Genomic DNA, 8,015 nt, shown 5'->3' on the forward strand with positions numbered 1-8,015 from the left:
TCTCCCCAGCCTATTAATATATTTTGATAATGAAAATCTACCCATGTCTAATAACATTACATGTACACATATCCTTTCCCCTAATAATCTCATAAAAATAAAGCTGTCAGCACACAACAGTACCTAAGCAAAGATGCTTAATGTAGCTATGTTCATAATAGCAAAAAGGAGACACAGAGGTAGTTTCTCACTGGGGTTACAGGCGTGCAAACTGTGGTCCATTTCCCAGTGCATCTACCACAGAGCACAGGTTAGCTCTGTACTAAAGGAATTTTATTTGTTCAAATGAGAGAAATGGTGTTCTAACATTTCTTATGGTTGTGGTGAAGAGGGATGGAAAAGTGAGAAAGTAAAAAGGGGTAGACAATTTAATAACTACACGGTTCTAAAATATTCTTAATAAAATACATGTAAAATATGATGGATTGTATTTCTTCAAAATTTTATATGCAAGTCTGGATATGTTAAGTCTGAAGAGATGTACTGTTTGATAGGTATAAAACTGAAGGGTAGTTACCAAGGTGTTAATAATAATTGTCTTGAGTGATTTTTGGTTTTCCATTTTTTTCAAATTTTTAGTTAAATACCTCGTAAGAGCATATTTAATTTACATAATGAAATTACACAGATTTAAAGAATTACTAATAAAATATAACTTCAGTGTTGTAAAATAACATTTTTAAAACCCTCTAAAAATCTGTAGCATATAAAATATAGAAATAGACTTTTGAAAGGCCAAAAATAATGTTATGTTTTCAAATGTGAGGCCTAGCATCTACTCTAGAAAACTATTAACGCTTCTTAATATTTGGCAAATGTAAAAATAAATGGATGAAAGGATTAGGATTAATTCTGTAGTAGAGTGTATGGATTGCATGCATTGAGGCCCTGGGTCCAGCACAGGGAGATGAAGAGAGGGAGAAGAGGGGGAGAGGAAGGAAGGGTGGGGAGGGACAGAGACAGAGACAGAAAGAAAAGGAAGAGAAATTTCATAAGCTATTTATATTGAACTGATATATAATAGTCCCAGCACAAGTGGACAAATTGCAAACCCTAATTTTATTCAAGACCTGATGGGGTCAAATACTGCACCTGCGAAAACTGGATATTTAAGTTCTGATATGTGGAATTTTCATATAAGGAGTCAAAATGGCCAGCAGAGCATGTTCTCGAGGAGCAGGAACGTATTAATATCTCCTGCTCCTTCTAGGGTCTCAAGTTCTTTTTTGGCTTCTTTATTCTTTCATTTTTTATTCAACACATTTTATTAAGTGCCCGCTATATTCCAGGTCTATTCTACACTTGCAGAAGGTCTTAATGAAGAGATAAGGTTGCCAAGTCCTCTGAGTTTAAGTTTTAGCTAAGAAATCTTTTTTTCATACGTTTTTCATTTATTGTCAGAAAAGCAGTAACAAATATCAGTACCACCTTGATTTCCTTCTATGATATTTGTTTTAACTTGTGAATATACCCTGTAAGAATTATAGTAATCAGACTAATTATTTATATTTGTAAACTTTTATTTTTTTGCATAACATTGCATAGTTATACAGGGTAGTCATTATAAATTGACAGAAATAAATATGTAATAAAACCATTGTCTTTCTATATGGTTGTGATAAAAAAAAATGGAGGCAGAATTAATTTTGAGCCTATTCTGAATTGATTGTTTGGGTTTTTTTGTTTTGTTTTGTTTTTTGGTTTTTTGCAGCCAGCTCAGCCTGTTCTGGCCGTGGGGTTGGCACAGCATGTGGTGCTGGGGATTGAACTGCGGTCCCTATGTTTGCCTAAGCAGGGACTTTAGTCTGCTGAGTCTCACTGGCCCACTCAATTGAATTCTGGAACCCATTTTTTCCTATTTTTCAGCTGTATCAATGAAGTTTGACACTTGAAATATGGTTTCACCAATTTAAAAATCTTATATACTATACAACCCCTTAAAAGAAAAAGAATGGTCTACCCAGACTGTACATAAACCCTTATTAAGAATCACAAAACTTGGTTCACTTAGTTTTCTCCTAAACCAATGCTAGCCCTTGAAAAATGTGTCTAGAATCTTCAAACCATCTTGAATTTTCTGCCTCTAAAATGGGGATAAAAGTATCTGCTCCATGCATATGACCAAGTAGGAAGAAGCTAATAAATTAGTGCAGATTTTCATATCTTGAAAGTACTTTGATATAAAATACAATTTTTACAAAATATCTTAACAATATTTTACAGCCATAAATAGTGTAATTTTAAAATTAGAAAATTAAATTTACTCATAGTTTTCAAATATGTTGTACACTAGTTGCATGAATACAAGAGCCATGCAGTAGTGTGCACCTCTAACTCCAGCACTCTAAGAGGCTGAAGAATAACAAGTTCAAGCCCAGCCTAGATAACTGACAAATTTAGTGAGACCCTGTCTCAAAATAAAAATAAATCAGGGATGTAGCTCAATGCAAAGGCCCCCAAAAAAGAAAAAAAAAGGGAGCTTGAGGAAGAAGAAAGAGGATGAAGGAGGAGACGGAGAGGTAAGGGAAAATGAAAGAGGGAGGGAGGGGAAGAGAGAAAAACAAGAGAGAAGAGAAGGAAAGGGAAGGGAAAGGAAGAAGAGAGAAGGGGAGGGGAGAGGAGGGGAGAGGAGAGAGGAGGAGGAAATTGAGGCTATGCAGGTCTTAAAGGTGGTGTAGGAACCATTGAAGGATTCAATGCCCAGTAAAATTTACCATTCTTGAAAAATCTAAAAGATACACCCAGGTTTGGCAATTTTCTGTGATGATTTAACTAGGAAGACTAAATATTTAAAAAGTAAGGTACTATTTGATGTAAGAGATTGAAACCAATGGTTGGCATTTATATATGCTTAATATATTACCCCAATTGCTTGAACATGCTACAGAATAAAAATCACAGATAAGTATTTCAAAAGCAAGTAAAAGTCTCAACATTTCTTGGGCTCAAATACCTTCTATGCCCCTCCTTCTCTTGAAAACTGGGAAACAGTAGAGAGAGAAAAGAAGGCAGACCGGAAACCTCTCTCAACCAAATGACTCATTTTAGAAACTGCTTTGCCATATCCCATTCTTCTGCCCTGAGAAAGTGTTTTTCTGGAGGAATGGTACTTTTGCCAACCATTGAAGCCAGACCCCTTGTTATGGTTTGTGACTAGTTATGCCCCCAAAGCATCATGCAGTTATGAGGTAGACTTCTAGAGTTTACAATTAATTCATGATCCAGTTCTAGGATTATGGGTATGAGTGCTATTGGGATTATGGGTGTGAATGCTGTTGGGATTGTGGGTGTGAGTGCTACACTCAGCCTGGGGAAGATAGCCTGAATGCAACATAAGGGTGACAGATTTGCTCTCTGTTCCCATTGTTGCTGCTACTCCTCTCTTTTTTTCTTGTTGTTTTCAGCCACCATGAACTGCTGCCCTCTGCTTTGTGCCACTCTGCCTTGGAGCCAGCTGAGTATGGACTGAAACTTCCACAAACTGTGAGTTAAATAAACCTTTCCTTCCTTCATTTTGGGTGTCGGGTATTTGTCCCAGCAACGAGAGAAGAGTAACCAAGACACCCTTCATATGCCAAACTAGTATAGGTCCATTCTGGGGCTCCTGTAAATTGTCCCAGTCTAATAAAACCCCTCTGTGTTGGGCCTTTATGCAATTTGATTTGACAGAAAAGGTGGTGATGGTGGAGGAGGGGAATGTGGGCCACTTTCCTTCACAGAGATGTTATAAGGATAAATGAAATGATATTCATACAGCACTTTAGGATGTTCTTATGAAATGTACCTTTGTAAATATGAAGTATTCTAAAAGGCCAGTGACTGCAACTTCTACTTAAAATAAAAATCGCTGACAATGATTTCAGCCCTAGAAAGTAAACACATCAGCTTGAAATTGAAGTGCACTCTGCCAAGTAGTGGCAGGCTGATGGGATATCCAGGTGCAAATAAGGCTAAATGTTAGTGTGGATCCCTACACAGTTCCATCTCCTGCCCATTCTACTCTGCTGTTTAAAAGCATCTAAAGGCAATGTCTTGGTCCTACATTCTTTGTGAGCCAAGAAAATTCTTAAAGTGCGATTCTGTCTCAGAACGTCCAAAGGGATTGCAGTCTACCTCAAGAAAGGTAAGATTAGAAGCAACCTGAGTGTCCCAAATGACAGTAGGCTCAAGTCTGCTCCTGTAATTGATGACAGTCTCTTGATGTATGTCAAGGTTTATACTGTGAGATTTGAAACTAGATCAAAATGACACCATTGGAAACTTTAACAAAACCCTGTTTCAAAATTTAAAAAATAAGGGCTGACCAGATAGCTCCGTGGATTAAAGCATCTGCTTAGGCAGAGCTCAGGGGCCAGGGTTCGATCCTGGACACCACAAGCCATGCCGGCCCTGACCCTAGGGTACACTGAGACAGCAATAGAGACTGGGAACGGTGGCACATGTCTGTAATCCCAGGGCTTGGGAGGCTGAAAATAGGAGAATCACTATGAGTCTGGTCTACATAATGAGACCCTGTGCTAAATACATAAATAATAATAATAATAATAATAACTTAAACAAATTAAAAAATAAGAATGCGTAGGGATGTATCAGTGTAAAGGCTCTGAGCTCAATTCCAAGGATTTATTTCTAATTCTTGCATCATTTACATTTAGCTTTCACAGCCACTTATGAAGTTGATATTGTTAACAAGGCTATGTTTCAGTTGGAAGTAAATGGATCGTTTGCCTCTGGATGAGATAGCCTGAATGTTTTATGTGATTCTTAAAAGTAATAAAAATTGTACCTTTCCTATGATTTTTGAGAAATGAAGTTTGCTACCCATTAATCTGTCCTTGATTATTTAATTTTATCAATGGAAAAACAGACCATATTTGTGGTTAGGTAACTTATTCATATTGTAAATGTAGTTGAAGAAACATCCAGGTTCATTCTATCTTATGTTGGTTAGTGTTTTATTTATTTATGTATTAGTTTATTTTTATTAATTTTAATGAGAAAAAATAGCAATTGAATAGTTTCAAAGCAGGTTAGTAGGACAGTTGCAATACTTAACATTATCTTCAGTATTTTAAAGTAAGGCATTTCTAATTGGTTTTTGAAATGTATTCATCTGTAATCACCACTTAGCCTTCAAAATAAATCTTTAGGTAAATGACTAATGTTATCATGAGAAAATCACAAAGCATAAAAATGATACCACTAAAAACACATTAATTGTTTTCTTCCTTGTTGCTATAAGAGTTTGGTTTTAGGAAATTCAACAAGTGGAAATAATACTTGATGACACGGGGCAGACTCCAGGTGTTTGCAATGTGGTGCCAGATTAGAAAGCAATTATTTTAAGAACGAAGGAGAGCTAGGTTGGATTACTTAGAAAGTACTGTACTTTCTTATGGTTTTCCCCTATGTTCTTTTAGAGGTTGATTTTAAAAACAGATTTATCTTGTTTTAGGGAAAATTTTTTTGTTTAGGTGTCAAATGGTTTACATGTTGTTTTCTTGGCTTGGATAGATGATGGTTTTTGGCATGCTTCCTATAATATAGACTTCAAATATAGGTTCTAAATTGTGAAAAGATCAAAGTATTTGTCAGATATTCCTAGCCTTTCCTCAAGGTACCCCAATGACACATGACACATATCCAGAGGAAAGGAAGAGCTTGTTCTCTGACAAAACCCAGTCTTTTTACAAGCGCATCAAAGCAGAGAAACACAAACAGCTTTTTAAAAGAAGATCTTTCTATAAAACACACCAACGACAAATTCAGTCCTAGTGCCCTCTGGGGATTTGCCTACCAGAAACCAATATATTGCAGAAACATTTATTTTGAAAGTAATGTTAATGATATTCTCAGAACTCCGTGTTTATTGTTTAACACTGCTGTCATTTATTGATGACTAATGGCCAATAAATACAGGCCCGGGCCTTTACTCTGGCTTCTAGTCAGTATTTATGGATCAGGCCCATTAGTCTCCTTTTGAAAGCCATTGAGACAACGCAGCTGGTACTTAGCTGAAGACGAGATGTATGTTATCTGTCCACGCAGGTAAAGACAAAGTGAGCTTGAAGGGAAGATGTACTGTTGAAACCACAAGGCAGCACTAAACTGTAAGTAGTATAATGACCTAATTAATATCCCTGAGTTTCTTGTAGTGTAGCATATCTTTCGATTCCGTCTTCCAAGATACTGATCTCTAGCATATTCCGTTGTTCTGTAAGAGACTCTGCCAACACAGTGACTGACAATGCTTGAAGGAAAATAAATGCTCGGGCATTTAAGAATGTAGAGAAATAAAGGAATGACCAGAAAATGTAATTATTGGAAGTAGGTGGCAAAAGGAAGATGACATTCAATTCCTACAATATAGAGAAATGTATCACAAGGACACAAAAATTGGAACACTCAAAAGTTTTATTAAGGTATTTAATCACATAAAGAAGGAGAAAAATATTGTGTGTTTTCCAATTCTCCAATCTTAATCTAAAGTTATGTATGAGTTAACAGTGTGTGGCTACATTACATTTAGTTTGCACTAATACATGTACACTTAAGAATTTACTTTATCTTTTTTTAATTTAAATTTTTCATTTTATTTCTATATGTCTGCATTGTGGGAAAACTTTATCTTTCAATAAATTCTGATAGGTCGAGTTTCTAAATGACTTTAAATCCCTAAAGATTTTATATATGCTTTCTTAAAATTGAGGTGTGTATCTAACAGTTTTCATCATCAAAACAGTTTGTCTTATCCTATCCTAGTTAACATGGGAGAAAAAACACTCAGAAAATTTTACCTCAGTTATGTTGCTACACAGTTTGTAGGTTTTAGGGAGGGCTTTATTGGTTCTTGTCTGATGTGTACCATGTATATGGTAGATTAGAATTATTTAAAGTTCACCTCCAATTTTAGATTTCTGAAATTCTAAGAAAATGACAAACTTAAATGGTATTAATTCTCTAACAATTTTTTCTTTTCCTTTTTCCTTTTTGTTTTCTGTATTTTTTTAGGAAAAGGTCTACAGGATATTTGGGATCTCACTACTAGATCAGACTTGTAGTGATTCTCCTATTTACAGCCTCCCAAGCGTTGTGATTACAGGTGCACACCCCTACTGCCCAGTCTCAATCTCTGTCTCAACACGCTCTGGGGGTGGGGCCAGCACAGCAGGCCAGGGTATGGAACCCCTGGCCTCTTTGCCTGCTTGCAGGCACTTAATCTGCTGAGCTATTTGGCTAGTCCTTCCTTTTTGTGAATTAAAAAAAAAGTCTTGGGCTGGGGAGATAGCTCAGTAGAGTAAGTGCTTGCCTGGCAAGCGCAGGCTTGTGAGTTCAATTCCCAGTACCATGTTAAAAAAAAAAAAAAAAAAAAGAAGAAGAAGGAAAAAAAATTTAAAAAAAAAGTCTTTTATTAATTTTTTTTTATTTGGGACAAGGTCTTGCTACACAGCTCTGACTCACAAGGATCCTCCTGTCTCAGCCTCCCTAGTGCTGGAATTACAGGCATGCGCTACCACTCCTGGTTTTGGGGGCCCCACATAGCACACTGGGGGTTCCAGGGCCAGCATAGCATATGGTACCAGGGATTGAAACCTGGGTCCTTGAACTTGCCAGTCAGGTGCTTAAACTGCAGAGCTATCTTTCCAGCCACATTTTCCTTTTTTTATTAAGCACTCATAGCAACAACATGTAAATAACTTTCAACCAGCAATGACTAGTCCAGGAAGCCTATTTTTAAAAATTTTATTTTAAAGAAAAATTTTTTGTACTACAGTTTCAATAATTAATACATTACATACATTCTTCCTAGTGGTTAATTGCTGTACAAGAGGAAAAAAAATTAAAAACAAGATAATAGGAGAGCAGCAATCTTTAGTTACTCAGAGTACAAAATATAAGCATTTAATTGTCCAAACAATGTTAGCACAAACCTTTCTTTTCAATCAACTAGAAATAATTAGTAGATATATATATATATATGTAGAGAGCCTATACCGCGAATCGCGGCATCAGAA

Source organism: Octodon degus, unplaced genomic scaffold (assembly GCF_000260255.1).
Source record: "Octodon degus isolate 3935 unplaced genomic scaffold, OctDeg1.0 scaffold00227, whole genome shotgun sequence".
Taxonomy (NCBI): domain Eukaryota; kingdom Metazoa; phylum Chordata; class Mammalia; order Rodentia; family Octodontidae; genus Octodon; species Octodon degus.